At 41.8% G+C, this 26,912-nt stretch overlaps 1 protein-coding gene and 1 long non-coding RNA gene across 29 annotated transcripts in view; both read left to right on the forward strand.

Annotated features, from left to right (window-relative positions):
* NRXN3 (neurexin 3) overlaps positions 1 to 26,912 on the forward strand; it is a 1,197,396-nt gene that overhangs the window by 810,954 nt on the left and 359,530 nt on the right. The gene's annotated exons all lie outside the window — the stretch shown is intronic.
* Positions 25,359 to 26,912, forward strand: part of LOC310766952 — a 51,802-nt gene continuing 50,248 nt past the window's right edge. Inside the window, exon 1 of the long non-coding RNA XR_014550543.1 lies at positions 25,359 to 25,422. This is a non-coding gene — a long non-coding RNA (uncharacterized lncRNA). The remainder of the gene's footprint in view (positions 25,423 to 26,912) is intronic.

Here is a 26,912-nt window from a genome sequence, read left to right on the forward strand (position 1 = left end):
CTGTATGCAAACAGATTGTCTCCTAAGAGCATCTTACTATTTAGTCCAAGGTATTATTTATTTACTTACTTCAAACATTTTTGAACTGCTTAATATATATATTTTTAATCCCTATGTTTCTGTACACTGCGTACAATATAAAAACAAAAAACAATTCCCATTGAAACCAAAACACAGCCTAAAATCAATAAAGCATTATAAAAGCAAATAAAAAGCAAATAAAACAGATTCAGGGGATCCATACAGATATCAAAGCGTCAGATTCAGGGGGTTCACATTCCTGTAGGTTTCCAGTAGTGGAGGTTTAAAATCCTGTTGCTCATCACTGGCTATGCCTGGCTCCTGAGTCATGCCTCTCTGCGGTATAACAATTCCGGTGCGCATGATCCCCAGTACATATATGCACACCCTTACCTCCCATGAGACAGCCAGAGCAACATGCAGAAGTTGGGGTGATGGGAGTAGAGACGAGTGTGTGCATCTGCGCCTGAAAGTCCCGTTGGAGCTGCAATTCCTCCTCCTTTCCTGGCTTTCTAATTGCTTCCACACAGAAACTAAACTGTAGCCCCCTGAGTACCTTGAAGGATTAAATGCTGATCAAAGGCAGGTTTAGCTGTATCCCCAGGACAAGCTGCTTACATACCAGGAAGTGCAAGCTGTGGGTTAGCGCAGCCATTGGAAAAGCAGAATAAATTAACAATTAGCATTTAGACAGAAACAAGAAAGGCATATTAAGAAGGTACAGGACTCTGAGTCCCCTTTTCTCTTTATCTACGCAAGAAGATGCTTATGGGGTATGAATTTAGCCGAACATCTTGATGGTTACAGCTGTGAGAACACTCTGCTCTGGAACTATCCTTGCTGATCACTCTAGTAAATACATATCTCTCTGCTGATCACCAGCATCCGCTGCCAAAATTTCCCTCACCAGATTTAGGCTTTCCAGAATTAATAGCATTAACTGGATTAGGGGGGAGTTTATGTTGGTGGTTACAAGGGGTGAGGGAGATAAGCTTTAAGCCCTTCCACCCTCCCCTCTGTCATTTGGCCTCTTCTGGAACTTTGCTATATGTTGCAGATGACTTGGTAAAACAATTTCTGGTACACAGAGAAGAGGATGGTGCACACTGATGGTGCTATATCATTAATAGCAATGCTGGATTCTCTCCCAAATTTCTGCTTTTTGCTTGGGGGTGGAGGGTGTATGGTGGTTGTTGTGCCTGCCTTCTTGGGTTGAGATTGCTCAGGAGTCAACTACAGGTTGCTCACTGGAAGTTGGTTTAGCAAGCTCCTAGCTTGCAGCATATGTCTCCTGGTTCACCTAGACACTTATAGCAGTCCGTCAGTAGGCAGTAGGGAAGTGTGACTGGTTATAAAAATATAGGAACGTAGGAAGAGGTAAATTTTGTTGGTGTTGGAGTTTTTTGATTGAAGGAATAGGTATAAAAGAAGAATTCCTGGATGCCTAGATAAAGGTTTGGGGCAAGTATTCTTTGGTGAGAGAAACTCTGCTGAGATTTCAAATCACAGAATATTAAATGTGGGAATATTAAGTGTGGAAATTCTAAGATATTTCCAAATTTCCCATCTTCCTTGGCATAGAAAGAGACTACACATTTGTAAGTTAAAACTGATTTACTTACAAACTCTTCAAAGGTCAGATTCATGTGCTTTTCCATACAGTAGTCAGAAAACGCAGACAGTAAAATTTAGGTTCCAAAGTGGTCAAAGTTTCTGAATTATTTGTATAGAAACACAAAGATGGCTTGCTTAAGCCACACAGCAACTAGCTGAGACATCTTCACATGACTTCACATGTTAGAATGGGAAAACAAAGAACTTGGTAACCTTTCCCCCCAAGGTGAGGGGCAGTGACCTAGCTAGGCCTGGCAGGACAGCTTACTCTATGGTCTTAACCTCTTCATACATTAATTAGACTTAGGAATGTTATTTATATGAGGCTGGTTATCCCATAAATTTAAGCTGTGATAATCCAGATGCTTGAATATGTGCACAACTTGTGAGGAACCTTTGGCCCTCCAGATGCTGTCAAACTACAACTCCCATCTTCCCAGACCTTTGGCCTGCTTCCTGGAGCTGACGGGAGTTGTAGTTCAGCAATATGGGGGGGGGGTCAAAGGTTCATTGCACCTGATATACAGACATAATGTTTGGAACCAATGCAGAGACTCAGACATATAAAGAACCAGAAATCTCATGGGAGAATTTCTCCAGTGCTGATTGGAAGAAGCCAAGGACCTTTGCTCACTCTAGCCATGAAATATGAATGTGAGCAGCCTGAGAAGGAGAAACCTTTATGCAAGGTATATCTTTATTCGTAGTAAATAATGAAAAGAATTCCTTATGCGTGAATAAAGCTGCCAGATGGATTCAGCTTGCTCACCAAGGCTTCTTAAATTCCTTTATGGCTGTAGCGATGAATAGATTAAAAGCCATTTATTTTCCTGCCACAACCTAGGAAATCTTTTCGATTGGAGGTGGGAGGGAGAGACAAACCTAACCAAAACCATGGCGTGATTTTTGCCTGTCACAATGTAAAGAACAAACACTTTGTCATCTCTGACCTGATGCTTGCTTCTGTTTGAGAGGTGAATTCAGTACAGAAATCTACAAGACTCCATTCAATCAGTAGCAAGAATGGTTTGCTGGGACACGAAGGGCTTGAAGAACGAGCAGGTCAGGAAGTGAGCCTTTTCTAATATATCTGTCTATCTGTTGCTGATGCTACATGTTTTACTGGAGACCAGCGGATTCATCTCTGCTGGTTAAAAGTTGGGACGAAGGGATGCAGCTGAATGCTCAGCAGTTTGAACAACACAACTCATGTCTTCCCATGTCTTTAGGATGAAAGCCTGGTGGGGTGACCAACACTGAATAAAAATCAGAGCATATCTGATAGACTTGGTGTGCACTCTGCCTGAAGTAGCATCAATGCTTGCTTGTCTTGCAGTGGTCTGTACTCTGAACCTCCTTGCTTCATTGGATGGTAAAAGTATAGCATGGCCTTAAGAGTGGCAAAATACATAGAGTACCTGTGCGTTTGGTGGGACCAAATTCACATTGATATGCTTTGAATGAAGAAGTAGAGATACCACTGAGTGATATGCTACTGATCTGGTATAACTTTCCCCAAACCCTGATCTACTTTAAAAACAGCCTGATTCTGAAGAAGAGGCTTCGTTCCATTGTTGGGGAAGACAAACAAACAGCCTCTGCCATTATGAAAATCAGGCTGGGCTTGTTCAAAACAAGTAATGAGTGCATGATTCCTCTCCTTCCTTGTAGGTTTTATAGCAGAAGTTGTATGGCCATCTGTCATGGATGCTTTAGTTGAGATTCCTGCATTGCTGGGGCTTGGACTACAAGACCCTTAGGGTCACTTCCAACTCTATGATTCTGTGGTTGCATCAACATCTGGAGCTTACTTTCTCCACACTAAATCCCTGACCTTATGGGAAGTGGTATAAAAGAATTGCTGTGTCTGTTTTGCAAACAGATCCCAGTGTATGCAGATGACCAGGGTGGGAGGGACCCCACAACCTCCTTACCCTGACTATTGCTGCACGACAATCCTCCCACTGCAAACATTTCCTAGGAGCCTAGGGAGCAACACCAGTGCAGTAGTGCTAAGTTGTGGCTCCAGCAATGGTACAACAGGTGTTTGGAGTCCCCAGTCTCTGGATCTTGTGTGTTACATTGGCAAATCAGTGGTCTGTTGTTTCTGGCCTTTAAAGATTAGTTTCCATCAGCAATGGCTCTTGAGTTATGTTAAAAGTCTCTCCAGGCTGGAGGACTCAGACAATCTGTGCTTCCATGGAATCAAAATTCTGACAGTACAGTATCATAAAAGGAATCTTGTCCACTAAATGTCATTGTCCTGGTTGCTAAGGTCATTTACAGGGACTGAATTATTCATGGTGGACAACCCCAGTCATGCTTCCTGCAATAGGTCTCTCTCTTCTTTTTGAAACATACAAATACTGGAGTAAGTAGTTTTATTGCTGGGTTTTTTGGGGGGGGTGTAGCATTTTTTTAACCACTTAGGGAGCCAGGAATTTCCAAAATATTTGAGGATGCTGGGCTGTGTCAGGCCAGAGCACCTTCAGGAAGGGGATTGAGATAGTGCCTTGGCACTGAATCATCACCACCATCACCATCATTTGTACTTTGCGCATCTGACTGGATTGCCCCAGCCAATCTTTTGGCATCCTCAAGTAGAGCCTTATTCACGCTTATTTCCATATTACATTTGTATGCCACTGATACTCACATATTTATAAATGCACATGCATATGAATAAGAGATCCCAGGCCCAATCGAGTGCGTATACTGGACAAAAGTATTTAAAGGCAAAGGTATGTTGTCCACACTGAATATATTTGGAATTGGAAATGCCAGCTTACAGTATTTGCAGCAAATGTGCCTTCTGAGTAAATGGCAGAGCTTCCTTTGGTCTCCTGTGGATTTTACAAACCATCTGTAAAATGGGAAGTGTCATTAATATGATGGTAATGGAGGCTCATATAAGTATCAAGGACAAGTAGCTAAGGGTAGATCTATACACTCAGGAAAAGTGCATTGTTCTTTTGGTATTGCGCCATCCTGATGCAGTTGGTGGTGGGACTGCAAGTTTTTCAATATGTAGAGCATTTTTGGCATAGGAATGTGTCTATGTTCACTTCGCAGTCTGCTCACTACCCACTCAGAATGTTTATTACTAAAGATGACAAGCGACAAAGCTGACTACTGTATATCCAGACAATAGCTTTACAGAGTTTATGTCCTTCTTCAAGGTACCGGTATGTTACTAATATGTTGACTTGCATCCCAAGGCTGAGGGTGCTTCCAGACTGTCATTATTTTTTGCACAGGATTCAATCACATAGTGGCAGATTCAGGCTGTGGCACTGAATTTGATTTGGCACTCTTGGGCAACAAACCCACTCCTGAACAACAACAACAACAACAACAAACTTTTTTGCAATAAGGAAATTGATTGGGAAATGAATTGGAATGTGTAAGATAACAGTGCCTTGACATAACATCATACAACTTCCACACAAACACGTCTGAATTAATGCTGAATAAATAGCAAATGTTGTAAAACTTCCCTGCAAACTTTATGCAAACAGATCAGAATGGATGCTCCTTAAAGAGGTTGTTTGGAGACAGTGGCATTCCAAGGGACTGAACCCATTAGTAAGTTGAGGTGAGATCGTTTGAGGGGCAAGGTCTGCACTTAAAAAATGTTGGATCTCAGCAAAGTGCCATGTATACAACACAATAACATGATCGTTAAAATACACTGCCCACCTGCTTATGCACAGGATGTGCGCACAAGGAGAGAAGCAAAGTGAGGTCTCGTGCAGCGTCTGACCCCTTTCAATTTCAGTGAGCTTGGATTTGCCCCATGTCCCCTGCTACAAGAAGAGACTTGCTGTTTTGCAGCACCTCTGAAAAGCTGCGTAGGAGAGTGGCTTTCCTGCTGCCGAGGTAAGACAGCACTGGCTGTCTTGGGAGGGAAATCTGCCCTCTGGCCTCACGACAGTGCCAAAGCTTTTAACAGCTAAAGCCCCCTGCCAGCAACAGAGCTGCACTGTGGAGATAAAAGAGCCCTCTCTCATCTTTCTCATCATCTCTGGAAAAAAAGGAGCGATAACCCAGCATCCATCTGCATTGATATTTACACACTTTGCCAAAATGACAACATCATTATCGCTTGCTCAATATTTGAGCTGCCGAAATATTTTCTGCATAATTTAACACTCAATCAGGATAATGTATTTTGGGTGGGCAGGAAAACATTCCAGACATACCAGTTCCCTGTTTGCAGCCCACGCCTTGGTTTTGCAACCCTGCAAGGGTCTGGAATGCCCAAATAAGGCACGCCAGCTTTCCTTACAGTTATGGGACCTATTCCTTGCAGCCTCAGGCAGAAGCAAAATCTTGAGGAGCTCTGCCAATTATAATGCAATAATAATAATAAAAGAGCTGTGCTAAACCCCTGAGACTTGGAAGTAACTAGAGCAGCACATCAAAACTGGAAGGGAAATGTTTAAATTTTCCCTGGGAGGAAGCTGGACTGCGGCATTTCTGAGGCCAAGACAGCACTAGAAAGCTGAGATTACCCTCGCACAGCTTAATCTTCTTAGGCTTTGTTCAGAGGCATCACTGGCCTGCTTAAGATGAGCAAAAGAGAAGGGAACAAAATTCCTATCTCTGTTATTTAAATGCAACAAATTATGTAGCCTCTTTACTGTATATTATTATTATTATTATTATTATTATTATTATTATTATTATTATTCCCTGCTGATTGGTTGCAAATGAAAGAAGTTGAAGCCCCCTCCCCACATATGTTTAGCAGCATAGAAGATACAGTACTTACCAGCAGTGCAATGCTGAAATGGCTGTGATGTCATAGTCAAAACAAAAAAAAAAAAATTCTTTCCAGTAGCACCTTAAAGACCAACTAAGTTAGTTCTTGGTATGAGCTGTGATGTCATAGGCAAGGGCTAATCATGTAAGGAAGATACCAATAAGGGAAGAATAACCATTAAAAGTGGCTCCACCACTATAGCGACTTTAGTCACATGCCTTGTCTATGTCAATGATAGAGGAGATGGTAAAACTGTGTCTGGATTTGGGATGAGCAAATCTATCAGTTTTAATTCTCCATTTCTCATTTTTCTGCTCTTAAGATTCATTCTCTATATTTTCACGTTAATTAATTTTGTGACTATTATTTATTATTATTATTAAAGTCCTCATGAAAATTGATCAGCATTTTAGTGCAAATTTCTCCTGAAACAGATGTCTGTATGCAATTTTGCCTGATGCAGACATTTTGGCAAAGCAATTTCCCCAAATAGAATGCCTTTATGTATGCTATTTTCACAGATATATGCATTTTTATTTATTACACTTTGCCCCAGTACATGCATCTTTGTACACATCACTTGGATGGAGAAATATGGAGAAGTGAGAATTTCAAAGGGTGGTTGTGTTTCAGTTTGCATATTGTTTTGAAATATACAATTTAGTTTGGTTCGCCTTTCAGTGCAAACTAAATGCCCAGTAAACAGCCAGCATTATCTAATCTCCCAGCAAACAAATAAGGATGAATGCTTAATAAACAGGTTGTCTAGAAGCCCCCAGGGGATGAACGATAGAACAGAGTGTTGCTTATGAGAGGTTGATGTTTCAGGGTCCTTAAGCATCCAATAGCAGAGCCCTCACAGAAAACATACAGCCATGTTCTCGGCCTATTCTTTCATTCTGGGCCAAGTTGTCTTGTTCCAGATATGGTCAGGTGCAGCAATGTGCAGACAACTTGAGACAGTGGCAAGATATGTGTGTTCCCATGCCTGTTGCAATACACAAAGGTACGTCTGCCTTTATCTACGCATTGTAGTATGAACAGGGGTCACATTGAAGATCGTTGCATCTCCACGTCTAATCTGTGCATGCATTATCTCCCATGCTTGAGTGGAGATTGTGTGTTAAATCAGGCTCATTAACGTTTCCAGCCTCACACCAAAATTCTTGGTAGTGAACCACATGCATACTCTTTCATTCCATTCATGTTTTTGTCACAGACCTCAGTTCCCTCCCTGCTGTGCAGAGAATTCCAGGGCTGATGGTTGTACCACTGCCTCTTTCATCCTAGAGGGAAACTGCTGAAAGTGTTTCTGCAAGCATTTAAATGCACCAGATTTACTTTGCAAAAAGGGCCAGCAACTAAAGTTTAGTTACTAAACTAACCCGTTTGCTTCTGACCTGATCAGAAAGCTAATTTAAAAATTGGGAGCTTTCAGAAGAGAGTATATGTTGGAACTGAGAAGCAAGATAGCCTAAGTTGAAGCTGTTTTGCCTGGCCTTGGTATGGGGGTATCATTTTTCCTCTCCATTACAGGGTTTCCATTGACATGGGGGTACCAGTACATGGAGTAACAGGCTTCTTTGAAACTGTCGTTTGAAGTGGCATCTTTGATTTGCCAAGCCCTTAGTCTTGCTTATAAATGCCATGCATGTCGTTCATAAAGTAATGCCCTAATTACACAGAACATGGCACTTAATGGTTAGTTTGCAGCATGACTGGAATTATGGCAATTTTTCAGGTCTGATGGTGTTTTATGTTTCATTGCATTTATAAGCTGATGTTTAAGATGATGGATTAGAGGTGGAGCAGCACCCGCTGCTCTCTTCCTCTGTGAAAGGAGCTGCCTTATAGTGAGCCACTCTAGCTTCTTGTTTAGCAGATGTAGCAATGATACAAAATTCCACATACTTCAGGTTCCCCAAAGAATTCAACAGTTCACTGATTTCATATTTAGTATGCAAATCCAGAGTTAGATGTGGAACCATAGCTTGATGGTATCGGTTTTAAATGGATTTGTACACAGAATTTGATAGTTCCAACATTAGAGAGGCTATGACTGTAAATTGATTGATTGATTGATTGATTGATTGATTGATTGATTGACTGACTGACTGGCTGGCTGGCTGACTGACTGACTGATTGTCCCCTCAATGTTGAGTCATGCTCACATCAGATCACCCCTTGAACTGAGCACCCACATTTTCCCAAGACACTTGTATTTTGTTCAAGTTTTTCTATAAGCCTGACAAATATGCAAAATTATACATATATTATTCATATAATATAAAAGAGTCAAGCCTCATGTGGCATTTTATTTCTGCAGTATAATTTTAAAAGTATTACTGCATAAGTATTTTTATACAGCCATATGCATTTTTGTTATATCTGTTTATTTTCTGATTACTTTATGAAACTTAGATTGTATATGTGTTAATATTGTATAATAATGCACATGCGAGAATTGTTTGTATTTTTAGTAGAATCAGTAAACAAAGAATAAATAAAACACCCGTGCTTCTCATTGAGATCAAGGAGTTACATGGAAATTAGATAAAATCAGTATGGAAAAGCTAGACACTGAGATTTTCAGAAAATTCTACATCTTTATCTGACAATAACTCCAACAGGTTTCAAACCCAGTCTTCTAATACCTGTAGCCAAGGTTCTCCCCAACCTTAGTTTAATTCGGATGCCATTGATTAAAAGTGTACAATCTGCCACAGACAGTGATCATAATGGTGCCCATTAAGATACCACCTAATCGTAGCAGGTAATTGCAAGGATGGCAAATGAACCCTGATATCTTTCCTGAAGGCATCTCATATGATATATGGAAACAGCAAGCTCACTCTTTCCAAGTATTCATCTCCTGCATTCCTCTCCCCTTTCATGTTGATTTGGACAATATATCCATAGTCAGCACTATGGTACATAGCTAGTTTTAGCTCTTTCGAATGGAATTAGTCACCCTGATGATGGCACAGTTAGAGATTCAGTGAAGACCTTGGGAGGGGAAGAGTGTTAAACTGCACACAATTTTCCTCTCTCTTAGCATTAGCTTCTTTAAATAACACGAGAAAGCAAAATCAAGAAGCTGCAGCTTTGAACTTCTAATGCTATCGCTGAATCTTTGAAGTAATTGGTGCATGAAATGTTCTTAAAATGCTTTTAAAAATATGATACAGAATTGCAATGTAGAGTTGTAGAGTTCCCTCCCCCTTTTTAAAAGAGACATATGATATGCCATTTCTGAAAGCATGTATTCTTACATGCCACCCAAATCTCCACGAAGCGAGAGGCTGCACAAGATTCCTAGGGTTCCAGGACTTACCCAGGGTTGTGTTTCCATTGGGAAGATTGAGGCACAGCAGGGGTTAGTGTCTTTAAGAAGTATTAACACATATTTACACTTGGGTGTTTACAGTGGAGGGGGTGCAGAATATTATATCCCAAGAGTGCCTCTCATTGCTTTTCTCATAGCTTCAGCAAACCTGGGTCCAAAACAGCAGTCAGTCTTGGCTCCCAGTCTCCAGGTTGCTGCCTCTCTAGCCAGCAGCCAAGATGGTTTTGATCATCAGCCCTCACATGAAGTTCTGGCATGCCCAGTAGTTCCATGGGGGACTGGCCTTTGTTCTCCTTCTTCTTTCCAGCACACTTCTCACCAAAAACAAAAGCCTCCTGTAGAAGGCAGACTTTTTCCTGCCATCTCCCACCCATCCCCATCACCCCTGTTTTGAAAAGACCTGTGAACTTTCTTTGATGTGTAGATGCCTGGCCATTGTTTCATAATGGCTTGTATTCAACCAGCCCAGCTAGGCTGGTTTGCATAAGCCTGCCCCAGTATTTATTGTCTGGCATACTTCTGTAGCTTGCATTTTGCTTTCCTATCCTTTAAATATTAGCTAGATTCTGATTTATTGGGTTTAGTGGGGGCACCTGTATATGGCTATAGAATGCTGAATGGTTGGTTTATTCATTATCTTATACTTTGGGCTGAAGGTCCATGTGAAGTGGTATTTAAAGCATTGGCTTGTATGCAGGATAGCTAGGATATTTCAGCACAGCTATAATGCCTTGTTGTTGGGTAGCCCTGAGCAAGTCAAGTTTGTGCCTCAAGTTGTGATGAAATGTATTTTTTTAGAATACAGTGTTGAGAAGTCTTGACCCCAAGCCATTGAAGATGTCTGGAATTCTATCCTTAAAATTCCAAAATATTCTGTAATTTGAGTAAGTTGCACTTGTAAGTTGCACCAATGCACTTGTTCATAATATTTTACCAAAGTTTCCGTGTTTGGGGGCACAGGATTATGGCTTTGGAGAGAACATTTAGGATACTACAGTCATTCATTCATTCATCCATTGGCCAATGAGAGCGGTAATGATGAAAAATGACTAAATCATGCAAAAGGGCAAAGGGAAAGGAAATCACCTATGAAATAACACAGAGGGGATGCTTTGTATGGGCATGGGAAGGGACTGTTGGATATGTGGAAATATGTCTCTTCCTTAACCGCAAGAACCCTCATCCAGACCACCAGCCCTTATTCCATCATAACTAAGCAATGCATGAAAACATTATCTGGGAATGTTTCCTGTTAGGCTGCCTCTTTGCTTTGCTTCCTTGCATACAGAAGGCCAAACGCCACTGTTCCTAACATTTTCCTAAAATAGCTTGCGCAAGGCAGCAAAGCTAAACATTTATCGCATCTTCAGCAAAGAAGCTGCATCCCGCTCCTCCTCGATTAGATCCAAAGATGTGTGTTCTGACTTGATGTTAGTTTAGCTGTTGCGTAAGACCAGCCTTGTGGGTTTTTTGTGCTGACTGGTTTATTTTTGACTCCCAAGCACATGACTCTTTCAGACAACCTATAAAGCTCATGGTTTCAAATTTTCTGACGCCCTTCCCTGTACACCCCACTTCAAGCTCTTCATGGATGCAGCCACTTTTGTGCTTCCTTAAAAAAACCCAAAAACCCTCCGGAAGATGCTGCCATCGTGAATGTATCTTGGATTTGCCCCCACCCCTTTAGATGTGCTCAGAGTGATCTATCTCTTCTCTCCCCCTCCCCCTGCTATTTCTGTGGCTTAGGTTATGCCTCCCCCTATATCTTTGATTTAAGCTGACTTGACTTAAGTTTCTTTCTTTTAAGTTTATATCATCTTGTTCTTTTCGAAGTGTGCTGTGTACCTTACTTGAACTTGGTCAGTAGTGTCCAATTTGGGACTGTCGTGTTCAGAGAAGGAAGCAGACAGCTTTTCTCCCAGCTGAGACTCAAGACCAAAAATCAGCTCAGCTTTGGAGCAGCGGGCAGGGAGGGACAGCAAGCTGGGAGAAACATTGGGTGGGTAGTGGGTTCTGCACCTCTTTCACCTGCTACGTCTCCCTTTCAGATTACCACCAAACTGCCAATGCACTGCTACTTGGCAGTGACCCAACCCAGTTGCCGTCGCAGGTAGTTCCACCATGATATTTGCATGAGATACTTTGTGTGTTGTTTGTTACAATGCTTATAAAACTGTAACAGGCTTCACCCCCTTCCTGATACACCACTACATTTAGCCCCAGTTCAGTAGTCAACAGTCCTTTGCTTCTATAATGGGGATGCAGTGGTTGCTACCAGTGCTCCCCCCTCCTTAGCGGTACTCAACAGTACAGAGTACTGGCACCTTTTTTTCCTAGAAAAAAAGCACTGGTTGCTACTTCCTTGAACAGCAACAACAGCCCAAGCATCCTTGACACCCTCACCACATGCTGTCTTTGAAAATGCTTTAGGAGCATAGGAAGTTGGCTTATGCTGAGTCTGGCCATTGCCCCTTTAGTTCAGTATTGCCAACAGTGATGGACAGCATCAGTTTCAGGTACAGGAGGTGCCAAGGATTGAGCCTAACTGGAGAGAACGTGGATAGAACATGGGAGTTTCCACATGCAAAGCAGATGCTCTACCATGGAGCTGCTACTCACTGGTGGAGAGAATTTTTTTATTGGTTGGGAGGGTTGCATATCAGCTAATAGTACAGAGCAGAAAATATGATGCTCAGAAAAGAAAACATTCACAGAAGATGTGTCTCTTTTCCTGTCCACTTGTCTGTATTAGAACCTTTCTGTGAACATTATAATCTGATTGTGGGGGTGGAGGGAGAGGACAAGGTTGTCCCATCACAGAAGATGCCATCTGCAGATGCGGTTTTCCTGTTTTGATTTTCAGGAATGCAGACTTCATGGTTTGCTTGCACCTGTTATGCAGCTCATTGTATCGAAATTTATACATCCCCTGTGGAAACAGAATGTGCGCATGCAGTGTCTGTATAGCCTGATACTGATGGTAAAAATATCCCTGGGACATCACAGAGCAATAACATTTCCAGGATTTTGCCATGTGTCTATTGGCAGATGTTTTTCACGTGCCTGAATCTCTAGAAAGTCTCTCTGCTGTGCTTCCTTTGTACACGGTGTATAGTAATTGTCCTAGCCATTTTTGGGTAATGGGATCATGGGGGTCTGCTACAAGGAAGGACACCTTGGGATGATTTGTTTCCCAAACTGTCAAGTTCAGGACTGCAGTTTCTGCACTGGGTGTATGGATATATAAATTTCTATGATTAAGGGGTGAAATAAAGGGAGAGGGGAGCTTTAGGACTGATGTATTTGTAAATCCCTGTTATTGCTCAAGGACCAAGAATGAAGAGACAAAGCTCAATATATTGAATAAGAAGATACGGGCTAAGAAGCAGTGGGAGAAACACTATTCACATCATGTCCATAATGGGCAGCATCAACCTGGCACAGAGCCATGGAGCAGCTGCCAGTTCTAACTCTGGCTCCTCACTGGCGTCTTGACTGAGCCATCATTCCCTGGGCAGGAGACATTTAAGTGCACGAGGCAGGGTGGGGAGGGCAATTGGGTTCCTATCCTATCCCGCAAGGACCAATCTGGGCTATGCATGCAATCCCTCACCTGACACCTCAGAGAGATCACCAGTGCACATATGGAAATGGGGTGGTGGCTAGTTGGATGAGACTGGGAGAAGGGGAGGAAAGAACAAGGGACCAGCAGGGTAAAAGGACTGGCCAAACCCCTGCTGTTGTCAAAGTCATGCACTGTGAATGTGCTGAATTCTGGGTCCTGCTTGCACAGAGAAATCTGTGCTGGCAATAATTTGCACTTCTATAGCACCCTTCTCTGAGAAATTCAAAGTAATAATTAAGCCTTGTGAGTCAAAACCCTTGGGAAGGGAGGTATGTGTTGATATCTACATGTTACAGGCCATGGGAGTGGGTTGTGCAAAACTGAGATATTAGTTCAGTTGCAAAATGAGGAGGGGCTGTGTATATTGGTGGGGGTTGTCTCCCAAGTCCTTTTGCATTATGGCTAAATGCATTAAGGATAAATCTACAGCTCAAGGAAGATCCAGGAATTTAGGTATGTCTCAGTCAAAATTCAGCATTTGCTAACTTTACATAATAGAGATTCTAAGGTGTTTCACACACACCCATCCTTGCTGGCCATTTAAGGTCATTTGCAAGTCACCGTGTTCCTTCAAAGGACTAGAACTTCACACACTAGAGAAAGCAGTTTGTTCATTCTTACTTGTTTGCTTATCCTGTGCTGAGAGGCAGGTAAGCTGAAAGCCCCCGCATTTCCTTGTATCTCACTTCAATCTCCAGTTCAACCCTTTGAATGTGCAAATAAGAGATTCAATTCATTCTAGGGACTTCTTATCATAGATAAAACTGATCATGTGGCCAGGCATCTAAAGATTTATTTCCTGTGGCTAGAGGAAATATATATATAGTCGATTCTAATTCTTCTTCTAAAGTCGAGGGATGCTAATGGTATATCCCAGTGATTTTTTTTATTATTAAAAAATGCATTTGTCAAAACATAAGTGACAGGAGGAAACACTATACATTTAAAGCACATGGCCTCCCCCAAAGAATCATGGGAGTCGTAGTCTGTTAAGCATGATGGGAATTACAGCTCTGTGAGGAGTAAACTACAGTTCCCCGGAGTATTGGGGGGATGTCACATGCCTAAAATGTATGGTGTGTAGCCCGTGTCTCTTCCCTTTGTCCCAAAGAATGTCACATGATAAACCAGAAACACATAGTGGTTGTATCTTTCTGCTACCTCAGGGGAATATTCCTCAGCTGAGAGCCAAGCTGAGAGAAAATGTATTTAGCTGTTGCTTAAACTGAAGGTGTGAAGTCATCATTAGAATGTCAAAAACTGCCAGAAGCTCCAAGCAAACAACAAAAAAATGGCATTTCCATTAATCACCATGTGCTGTTGTACATCACTATTGCAGCTTCTGTTATTGGCCACAGTCAGGCAGAACACTAGGGGCTTGACTGAGGAAAGATTTTGTCATGTCAATAATGTGTCATAACGTGAATGTCAATTATGTGTGAAAAGAGTTTGGCATTTCTGCTTCTCCCCAGCTTTCAGAGACAGCCAATTTGGAAAGAGATCGTAATTAATGGGAGTAAATGCCTGGAATGCTAATCTCTAGCTTCCTCAACCATGTGGGTGGCTCTGAGAACACAGCAGAGTTTCTGAGAGGCACTTGCTTCTACCTACCTGCCTGCAACTTACTTGCCTTACCTACCATGTAAATGGCTTCGGTAACTCAAGAAGAACTCTGGGTGCCTCTGGGCTGTCACTGTTTTGCAAGAGGGATTAAAGCGCACTTCAGAAATCTAGTTTCATGCAGTTAAAGTAGATTAAAGCACTCTTGTCACCCTAGCACAACAAATACTTAAAAAGGAAGAATTTTTGAATTTTTGCAGTTAGGAAAGTGACAGAGAAATGCACTGTGAAGTGCGTGATGAATTAAGGATCAATGGAAAGATGTATAATCATTGCACAAGCAAATCAGGATGAATGTCTGCTGTCATATGCCACACTGTAAACCACAAAATCAGAAAATATACTCAGTAAGGACTGAGTGTAGTCTAATCTGTGTGTATGCTTTGTGAAACAAATTGGGTTGAATGCTTAGTAAACAGGTTGTCTGGAGTAGCTCCTTGTGAATCAGCCTGTGATGACATAGCATAAGGTCATCTGGCTGGGAAATCAAACCAGAGAAAAACTGTAACATGTGGGGAAGATTTTTCATGCAGTTGTCTACCTTTCCTGACCTGGGACCAATCTTTAAGCATGCATTTAGGGGCCCACTTCTTTACCATATATAAAAGAAATACCCTATATCTGGAGGGTGGTAGCGCTGCTGTTGCAACCCACCATAGGTTAGGCTTTCATCCACCAGTTGAAGGCCAGTGTTATTCCAAGAGACACGTTGAGGCCTGGCCATAATTCTGATTTTCTTTATTTAACATAGTTTGTTGTTGTTGTTTAGTCATTTAGTCGTGTCCGACTCTTCGTGACCCCATGGACCAGAGCACGCCAAGCACTTCTGTCCTCCGCTGTCTCCTGCACTTTGGTCAAACTCATGCTGGTAGCTTCGAGAACACTATCCAACCATCTCATCCTCTGTCGTCCCCTTCTTGTGCCCTCCATCTTTCCCAACATCAGGGTCTTCTCCAGGGAGTCTTCTCTTCTCATGAGGTGGCCAAAGTATTGGAGCCTCAGCTTCACGATCTGTCCTTCCAGTGAGCACTCAGGGTTGATTACCTTAAGAATGGATAGGTTTGATCTTCTTGCAGTCCATGGGACTCTCAAGAGTCTCCTCCAGCACCATAATTCAAAAGCATCAATTCTTCGGCGATCAGCCTTCTTTATGGTCCAGCTCTCACTTCCATACATCACTAGATTTGCAAATAATGATGATGATGGACTATGGATTCAGAAGTTCAGGAAATTCAAAGAAGTTAAAAGTCCATTTGTACTCTTTGCAAGTGTTAGGGACCATGGCAGAGGCGAGCATGAATGATTCAATGAGAAATGCATGTTGCAGCTGTTTGTGAAGAGCTCTCACAGTCTTTTGGGTGACCGGTTGCATTGTAACTTAGTTTGACCAATGGTTTGCCTATGAAGTGTGAAATCACAGCATAGGTTCTTGTTGCTATTCAGGAGCTGTTCTTTGCAAAAAAAAATACTCTTCATGTGCAAAAACTGGATGTTGCTGTTGCTGGTAAATGTTTTATATTTGCAGCAGTTAAGTAGTGATTGGATGTTAGATGCAATCTGGAACAAATTTAAAACATTTAAGACAATCTAGTTTACTTGCTAGATTAAATGTGCACACTGGATGCTGTAAAGCCAGCAACAGAAGCAGGAATAACAAGTAAATCGAATTAGTGCTGCAGAAATTACAGAGGGTTGTTTCAGTAGGCGTTTGTTAATGTACAGAACATCTGTAAAATCTCTCGTTTAGAAAACTGCTATCCCCCTAACCAAAAGCAGATCAAAATTGGAGCTAACTTTTGGAAACGATGTTGAAGAGGGAGAAGATATGGGTAAAATGTTGTAATGTCTTGGAAGGGACATCATTAAATAAACTAGCTTCCATGTTTTAAGGGACCAGATGAGACATGGTGTTAATTGTGTGAACGCAACATGCACATTTTTGTTATATAAATTGCAGCTATGGGGGAGCCTGAGTAGTATTGGGACTGCAGGGGTGTGGAGGGTGAGTTTAACCCTTCCACTCTGCCACAGTCCTCACAAAAATCACTCTTCACCTTCTATTTGCATCAGGAGGGAAGCTTTTATTGGTGCCAGTGCAGGCTTCTGTAAACATCTTACACAGTCTAAGACATAAGATGTTGTAAAAAATAAATAAATTAGGAATGCTTAAAAGTAACTGTGTATGGATTTATTCATAGATTTCTTTTCATTCAGATACTAAGTTTAAAGAACCAAGAAAAGCAAATCATTATTATTTATCAATAGAACGTTATACCAATATGTTTTTTTAACTGATTTTGTGAATGCAAGATGCTCTTCAACCTGTTTTCTGTTGTGTTTTCAAATCCAGTAATATTAGGACTTGGGTGAGTTTTTTTAATTGTAGTATTTGTCTTTTAAAATGGTTTTCCCTATTACTAAATTGGGGTAGCCAAGTTAACAAGTACCAATAACCTCCACAAGAGCTCATATGGTTTCTTAAAATAAAAATAAAGAAGAGCTGTGCTATATTTTGGACCATACTGTGGGTGAAATAACAGTTTGCCATGTAGGAAAGAGACTCTGGCCAAGATCTTTGACTTGACGTGCAATGGAGTTGTGCCAATTTGTGTAAACAGCTCTATGAAAAGGAAATAATCAGCATATTTCTGAGTGAATGGAAAATGAAAAATGTCATAGTGCTCAGGAGCCACTATTTAATACTGAATCAACTTGATCACATTTCAGAGATGAGTTTGTTCAACCCTGTAAGGAAGTGATTATTCAGTGTGATTCGCCTTGGGTTAATTCAGCAATGATCTGGAACAGTTTTTAGATGTCACAGCCTTTCTCTCCCACTTTCCAAATAGCACTTGAACCATCTTCTTGTTGAATCTGAAGAGCCACTAGAGAAAGGGGGAGAGGAGGCCATCATGATCATGCCGGATGCTGGTTCGTGAAATAGCAGAAGCCAGTGTCTTACTAATCACAGCAAGCATGGAAGAGAATATCAAGAAAGACAGTTACAATTTCAGAAAACAAAACACTTTGTTGTTTGAGAAGCAGTCCAGAAAGAAAAGCAACAGTGAAGGCAGACTGAGCCCAACCTTTCATCCAAGAGGAGAGCTAATGCAGGGAATTAATAGAATAGTGGAATTAGACCAGGAAGACAGGTTCAGATATGCTCTTGGACAGAAAGCTTCTTGTGGTAACATTGAGCCAATCACTATGAGGGAGGCAAAGTGAAGAACAACGTATGCACCAGGGGTAGGGAATGCTCAGCCCACGGGGCAGGTGTGGCCCACAGCCCATTTCAGCAGATCCTCTGGGACCTTACCTGAGCACCAGATGTTCTGCTGGCAGGGGAAAAGGCCTTTGGTGCTGTACAAAATGGGCAATTGCAGCTCCTTTCATTGAAAGAAGGGTGAGTGGTTGCATATGAGTCCAGCCTCACTCACTTCGGTGCCTGATCCTCTCCACTACAGGAATACAGACCCCACCAACTTTTCCCTGGGGAAATATGACCCTCAGCCCTGACATCTTTCCGCAGGGCCTGCAAGACAGAGCTGTTCCACCAGGCCTTTGGTCAGGGCGCAGCCTGACCCCCTCCTCTGGCAATCTGCACAGAATTTTGCTTAATGGTTGCCATCAATTTGATTTTAATTTGATTTTAATTAATTTTATAATGAATGTTTTTAGAATGTTGGATTATTTTGATCGTTGTTAGCCGCCCTGAGCCCAGCTTCGGCTGGGGAGGGCGGGATATAAATAAAATTTATTATTTATTATTATTATTATAATGTTCCCCACCCGTGATAGACACTACACTCCTGAGCACATTAGAGAGAGGACAGGGTTCAGTCATTTAAGGTGGTAGTGTCCTTCATTTGCTGTGTGGAATTAAGGCCAGGCATTTCATAGTGTTGACTGTCTTAGGCTGAAACAATTTGAGGCTGCTTTCTGTTACCAGCCCACCTGGAACCTGGCACCCCACATTGCCAACACTTCAGGTGAACTCCAAATTATTATTCTCTTGACTCCCTTATCAGCTGGTATTTAGACGGAAAAGCTGTCCAACTCAATGTGATTAATGCTGGCTTTACCTTAGATCTGGAGAGCTAATCAATTAGCTCGATACGTATGGATTTATTTCAATAATTCAGTGCAGCAAATCATCAGCGAACATTATCTGAATTAGCATGGATTGGCACAAAGGAGAGAGAAATAAATTGCTTTATGGATCACCTCTGCTATGTCATACAAGCAATTTGACTTAAAAGAATAGGGTTTTAGGACTATATTCACATATGGCATACATCACCAGGTTTTCTCATTAAGATAATTATTTGCACACATTCTTACGTGTGCAGAGGATTTTGGTGATGTTAACAACATAGAAAAGCAGTCCGGAGGAAGGCTGTTGATTGTGTCAGGTAGCTATCATCAGGTACAGAACTAGGTGAGCCTCTCAAGAGAGAGTATTCCACACACTGGATGCCAGCCCCCAGTCTCTGCCCACCTACCGTCAAGAGGCAGGGGGATCATGAGGAGGGAATCAGGTGCTGATTGTGAAGTTCAGGCTGGCTGAAATGAGAGAGGACAGCCCTTAAGATACCTGACACCCAAGTTAAAAATATGCATCCACACTTGAATTGTGCCTTGCTTTAAGCAGGTGTGAGACAGGGGCAGGGAGACTCAGGTCCAAGGGCCAAATTCAGCCCTCTGGGCCTCTCTCTCTTGCTATCAGAATTGTCCCCAGGTTGCAACCTTTCACTGCCACCCTGTTTGTCTTTTACCTGGCTGAAATCGTCGTTGAATCATCATAGAATTGTAGAGTTGAAAGGGACCGTGAGGGTCATGTGTCCTTGAACTCTGGTAGTGCCACTTGCTTTTCTTAATGGTGCATAGAGGTGTGTGTAGAAATCAGGCTAATGTACACATGTAAAATTTACACTTGTTGCTCCAGCCACTTTGGCTTCTGGCCTTGACCACTGCTGGCATAATAATAATAATAATAATAATAATAATAATAATAATAATAATTTATTATTTGTACCCCGCCCATCTGGCTGGGTTTCCCCAGCCACTCTGGGCGGCTTCCATAGAAAACCAAAAATACACTAAAATATCACAGATTAAAAACTTCCCTGAACAGGGCTGCCTTAAGATGTCTTCTGAATGTCAGGTAGTTATTTATCGCTTTGACATCCGATGGGAGGGCGTTCCACAGGGCAGGCGCCACTACCGAGAAGGCCCTCTGCCTGGTTCCCTGTAGCTTTGCTTCTCGCAATGAGGGAACCGCCAGAAGGCCCTCGGCGCTGGACCTCAGCATCCGGGCAGAACGATGGGGGTGGAGACGCTCCTTCAGGTATACTGGGCCGAGGCCGTTTAGGGCTTTAAAGGTCAACACCAGCACTTTGAATTGTGCTCGGAAACGTACTGGGAGCCAATGTAGGTCTTTCAAGACTGGTGTTATGTGGTCTCGGCGGCCGCCCCCAGTCACCAGTCTAGCTGCCGCATTCTGGATTAGTTGTAGTTTCTGAGTCACCTTCAAAGGTAGCCCCACGTAGAGCGCATTGCAGTAGTCCAAGCGGGAGATAACCAGAGCATGCACCACTCTGGCGAGACAGTCCGCGGGCAGGTAGGGTCTCAGCCTGCGTACCAGGTGGAGTTGGTAGACAGCTGCCCTGGACACAGAATTGACCTGCGCCTCCATGGACAGCTGTGAGTCCAAAATGACTCCCAGGCTGCGCACCTGGTCCTGCAGGGGCACAGTTACCCCATTCAGGACCAGGGAGTCCTCCACACCAGCCCGCCCCCTGTCCCCCAAAAACAGTACTTCTGTCTTGTCAGGATTCAACCTCAATCCATTAGCCGCCATCCATCCTCCAACTGCCTCCAGGCACTCACACAGGACCTTCACCGCCTTCACTGGTTCTGATTTGAAAGAGAGGTAGAGCTGGGTATCATCTGCATATTGATGGACACCCAGTCCAAACCCCCTGATGATCTCTCCCAGTGGCTTCATATAGATGTTAAAAAGCATGGGGGAGAGGACGGAACCCTGAGGCACCCCACAAGTGAGGGCCCAGGGGTCTGAGCACTCATCCCCCACCACCACTTTCTGAACACGGCCCAGGAGGAAGGATCAGGCATGTGATCAGGTTGCCATCCCTGCTGTAAGATACACCCTATCATCTAATAACATACCATCTGATGTTTGCATATGACTTCGTCCCAGTAGCAAGCAACTCATGGTCCTTGCCAGATTTGTATGAATTAGTGAAAGTAAGGGTTCCCCTCTATCCAGTGGCATATATTTTTAAATAAAGAAAAGTCATGATCCAATTCCAAATGTTAAGTACTTTTGAATGCCATTGGGTCCAGGGGATGAGTTAAGTATCTGCTTCAATCTCTCCCACTAATATCTAGTGCTTATATTTGACTGGAGCAAAATGCTTAAATTTGACTGGCCAAAGTTACTTCCTGCTAAATCTTGGATGAGGAACCTCTTGGCCTCTAGATGGTGTTGGACTCCATCGGTCTCAGCCAGTTTGGCCAATGGTCATGGATAATGGGATTGGAATCCAAAAATATCTGGAGAGACAGAAGTTTCCCATCCTTGTTCTAAATGTGGTAGCTTGCCCTGATCATTCAGTTAACATCCAAATAATCAAGTATTAAATGCACAGTTCTTAATTATGTCTTCCTCTAGGTTTCTCCTGAACTCACATCCCCTGTGTGCTTAATAGTGATATTTGAAATACTAATGTACTCAGCATAGCTCATCACCTTCCTCATAACCTTAAAGAAGGGTTATGCATATCTGAAAGCTTGCTTGCATTTTTAATAATTCCATCAAGCTGCTCCGATAAAAGACAATCATCTCAATTTACTTCCAATTTCCTGGGACTGCAATTGTCAGAGAGTCCATATAATCTCAGCTGAAAATGCAGCATAGACTTGAATCCCACGTCCACGAGGACTAGTGTTGTTTCACTTCCAACTCTAAATGTTTTGGCAATCATTTAAAAAAATCCCCTGTGATTTTAATTATGTATTTATTCTATTTGGTGCCATTAAATCGGGGAGGGGGACCTTTTCCAGACCAAGGACTGCATTCCCATCTGGGCAGGCTTCGTAGGGAAACTTGGATGGTACCAGAGGTAACAGTGAGCAAAGCAATACATGTAGTTGAATTTCACTTTTGTATAGTAGGTTAGTTTTGACCTACATCCACACATCCTCCAGACGGACAGATAAGAGGCATTATCATAATTCAAAGACACATTCCAGCCAGGCAAATACACTCAAGGAGGGCATGGGGAAAGGGGTGTTGCCTGGGGAGAAAGGATGTGGCCCTGGGTGAGTCCCAAGAGCCAGATAGAGATGCCCCGAGGGATGTATTTGGCCCCCAAGCCTGAGTCTCCCCACCCCTGTATTAAATCATGAGAACTTAGACAGATGGCCAGTGTACATTCAACCATTTCCTTGATACAGCTATTCTCAGCATAGAAGGCCATATACAGAGAGGGTCACTTTTGGAGAGAAGGGAAGTGTGATTGAGTCACACTTCCTATTTTCATGTTTCCAGCATGACGAACAAAGTGATAACTCATGATAACTCAAAGTGATGACCTATGAATCTCCCCCACAGTGAGTTGCATGTACTGCACACCAAAGTGACTGTCCCATCCATCTGAAAATAAGTTCGCTTATGAGTTTTCTCCACAAGTTCAGGACTGAGGCATAGTTTCAGAGGGAAATTGTAGGAACGGTGTTTGTAATGTATGTTTTATTCCCAGCAGGTTTGACCAGCATTGAACTCGAGTGGTGTTGTTTAAATTGATTTTTAAACTGACCATCACTTGTTTCACCAAAAAGTTCAACCATTGAATATGCTCTGATTGCAGGAGTGAATGGAGCACAGTATATTTGGAAAGGGGAAAATGTGCTAGTTTTGTATGGTGTACTTTTGAGAACCAAGATAATGCCTAGCAAACCCACAAAACATCAGTAGAGACATTGGAACATAATATCATTGACTTCCAGTGTTTATGTACTGCTTCACTGAGTATGTGAAATAAAGAAAATGAGTTTGAAACTCTAGTCCAGAAAGGTAAATACGTCTCAGTAGGTATGACTAATGGAAACATGGTGGAATGACTGCCATGATTGGAATGTAGCAACTGAATAATTTAACTTTTTAAAGCAGCATTATAGGCCAAAAATGTGGACACTGCACAGAAATTCAAGATAGTGAACACAGTAGCCCCATGGGTAAGAAGAGTATGTGGACTATGCTTTTCTGAAAGAAATTATGTATGTCTCAAAGAAGGGGGGAAATGTAGCAATGGGGGGCTTCAACTATTCTGACATCTTGTGGGAGACTAACTCTGCCAAAAATGGAATCTCTAACCAATTCCTGACATACCTTCATGTGTTAGGTGTGTGAAAGAAACGCCATGGGGAGAAGGTAGCTAACCCTTCAGAAGAGGGGAATTCAGAAGGATATTAATGCAATCAAAAATTGGTCTGAAACTAACAAAATGTAGTTCAACAGAGACAAATGCAAATTTAGGTTTTTTAAAAATCAAATGCACAGCTGTATGCTTAGTGCAGTATATGTAAAAACGGATCTTGAGATTGGAGTCCGTCACAAACTGAACATGAGTCGGCAGTGTAATGAATCTGCAAGAAAAGGTTAATATGATTTTATGCTGCATTAATAGAGGCATAGTTTCTAAGTCATGAGAAGTATCAGTTCCACTCTACACTACACTCATAAGACCTCATCTGGAGTACAGAGCTGCATTCTGGGCACCACACTTTAAAACGGATACAGATAAATTGGAACTGGTTTAGAAGGTGGGAACAAATATGGTGCATGGTATAAAAAAATAATGAAAGAACAGGGCTTGTATAGCATGGCACACACATGAAATTAAATAGGAAGAATGCTACATGGTATAATATTTCAAATAGAAGCACAGGGAACATTTAGAGCAGGAATTAGGAACATGTGTCTGCAGATGTTGTTGGACTATAATTCACATTCACTCTATCAGCAACCATGGCCTCTGGGAGTTGTAGTCCAGCAACACCTGGAGAACCCCAGGTTCCCCATCTCTCAGCAAGAGCCATGTAAAAAGACCTCCATTACCATTACAGTTGTTTAAATTACGTATTTGTATAATAAGTGACTTTCTGCCAGGGAGGGAGTGAAGGTAGTATACAGTCAATTGGAAGTTTTTAGTGTTTGACATTTTACTATGTTTTTATATGTGCTGTAAGCCACCCAGAGTGGCTGAGGAAACCCAGCCAGATGGGTGTGGTATAAATATTATTATTACTGATCAGTTAATATTTTTAAACAATTCTAACACTAATATAAACCAATTAAAAAGTCCAGCTAATTTAAGTAGGCAAGATGTATTTCAAGTAAATGTGCTTTTGAGAGCACTAGAGAGGTTCAGTGCTAGAAATGTATTCAGATAAAGAGGGCTATATTTTAGAATCTTAATGAAACATGTAGATACTAAAATTCTCCCTTTGAAAGACTATTTAAGACCAACTAACATTTACATCAATTAGTATTTAGCTTTGCTAAATATTGTGTGACTAGGATTGCAGCTCAGACTTACTTTGTTCTGTGCCATAGTCCTCTTTGTCTAGGTAACTCTCCATGGTGCTGATCTCATTTACAAGTCAGCTTCAAAAAGTTTTTAGAAGTTGTTTTTTTTAAAAAAACCAACTTACTTCAAACATTGCAATAAGACAGGAATAAAACTTGGAATCTTTGGCTCTTTGCAATAGTCATTATTTACTATTACTTCTTCAAAGAACGGGTGGATTCATAATGCATTTGGCAGCTTTAAATATTCTCTCTGATGACCAGGTACATAACTGATGGCATAGTCTGGAGCAAAGCATATGGAATCTCTAGTTGGATGCACACAATAGATTTTTATAAGTATGTTATGAATATCCATGAATTTCATTCCAAGAACTAAAACTGTGTATTTGAAGTCGCAGATGGGAATCCCAAATAGAGCAGCAAGCTTCCGAACACTTATTGTCATTCTTGGGAGGTGTGGGGAGGGAAGAGAGAATAGATGTAGTTAAGCTGTTTCACAGATTGGAAAGATGTTTCTTTCTCTCTTTCTTTCTTATGACTAAGATTGGACAATGGCTTTGCTCTGGATTCTGAATAAGGCATGGTAACAAGCTCTGTTCTTCTCTGTATCCCAAAACTCCTGTAACAGTTGTTAAAATGCGTTTAAATAAGATGAAGGATATGTTCCTCCATGTAATTTTTAAAAATAGTACAAAGCTACTTGCTTGGTTCCAAATTAGGGAGCAGAATTAAGCCTGTTCTTGTTTTGAATAGGCATTTGTGGGAGATTCTGAAATACCATGTGGAATAACAGTTTTGGGACTTCAACAAGGCAGGCAAGTGCATGGAAATAATTGGAAGGTTTAATACATAGCTAATATTTCAGAGAGCGGAAGGTGGTATAAAAGAACCACAATGATGCCATTCACTGCCATTGTTGTGATTTGATCTATCCTTGTATGCACATCCCTGATCTAAAAGAGAAAGGACATGAACTAAAAAACAGTGGTTCTCCAATACAAAAATCAATTTTAGAAACTCTCAAAGTTAAACCAGAAGACAGATGAAGAAGAATGTGGGATAGAGTGAACTCCCAGAACTATACTAAAATAGGATGAGGGAGACCAGATGATCCCTAGGCCAAACAGTTTTTACAGGTATTGCAGTGCTTCAGAAACCTGCAAACCTGTTTTACCTGAGACCATAATGCTACAAAATAAATGTGTGTACACTCTAGACAACATTGGTTCTTTCCTGTCACTTTCAGCTCTCCTTAAAAACTACTATCTTCAGTCTCAGACTTTGGCAGCAACAGCAAAAGAAAATGCACTGTGAATGTTGATAATATCTTAAATTATGACCCTTAGTTCTAACACATTTTAATGTACATAAAAAACTAGATTAAACATGAGGAGGTCCTTTATTCTGTGCGTGGCAATGGAACTGTACATAAAATTTTACTTGCTCACTAATTAGAGATTAACTGAAAATAAATGAACTGCACCCCCTAATATCATTACAGCCTATTAATTCATTCTTAATAACTGGGCTCACCTAACTATGGGTTCGGTGTGCACAGTCTTGTTCCCCTCCCGCTCTTGGCTAACCATCTGGAATGCAATGGAAGTTATCTCAGTATATATTAAGTATTGAGCATAAGATGTCAAAATGAAGAGCGAGTGAAACACAGTAATGTTCCCCAGTAGGGCTGTAGAGGGTGCTTTGGAACAAACCGCCAATGAGAACGGTGTTCACAAAAATCTTTTTTATTTACTAACAATGCACCACTGTTTTCAGCAGCTCTCTCTCTCTGTGTGTGTAGTGTTTTCTGCTCTGTTGCATTGACAGAGCCCTGGCCTCAGCTGCTGGAGTCAGCTTTCATTTACTATGGGCAGAGATGAGCTGTGCCCATCACAACGGCAAAAAAGATATTCCAAAGTCTTCAGAAATGGCTGCAGAGCTTTACACATTTTAAAGTTGTGTATTTTACTCCTCACAGTTCAATGAACCATCCGTTGTTCATCTGTGGGGGGGAGTAGCTGCTTACAAAAATAATGTGAGTGAAAATATCCCTCCAGGGTAAGGTGCATTGCCAAGAAAGAGGACAGAAGAGGACACAGATTTGCATTGGGGGGAAAATATATATGCTGATTTTCATGTGTAGATACACATTTGGAAATAATTGCTGCAATTTCAATACAGATAGCACAGCGAGGAAGACTGTGACTAGGCAGGTGAGATTCAACAAATGTGTACCTGTCAGGGGAAGGCCTGGGCAAGGACTTCCACTTGTGCAGCAGGGCTATCCCCCCTCCTTCCACTGTGC

This window comes from Podarcis filfolensis (assembly GCF_964270895.1).
Source record: "Podarcis filfolensis genome assembly, chromosome: 1".
Classification (NCBI taxonomy): domain Eukaryota; kingdom Metazoa; phylum Chordata; class Lepidosauria; order Squamata; family Lacertidae; genus Podarcis; species Podarcis filfolensis.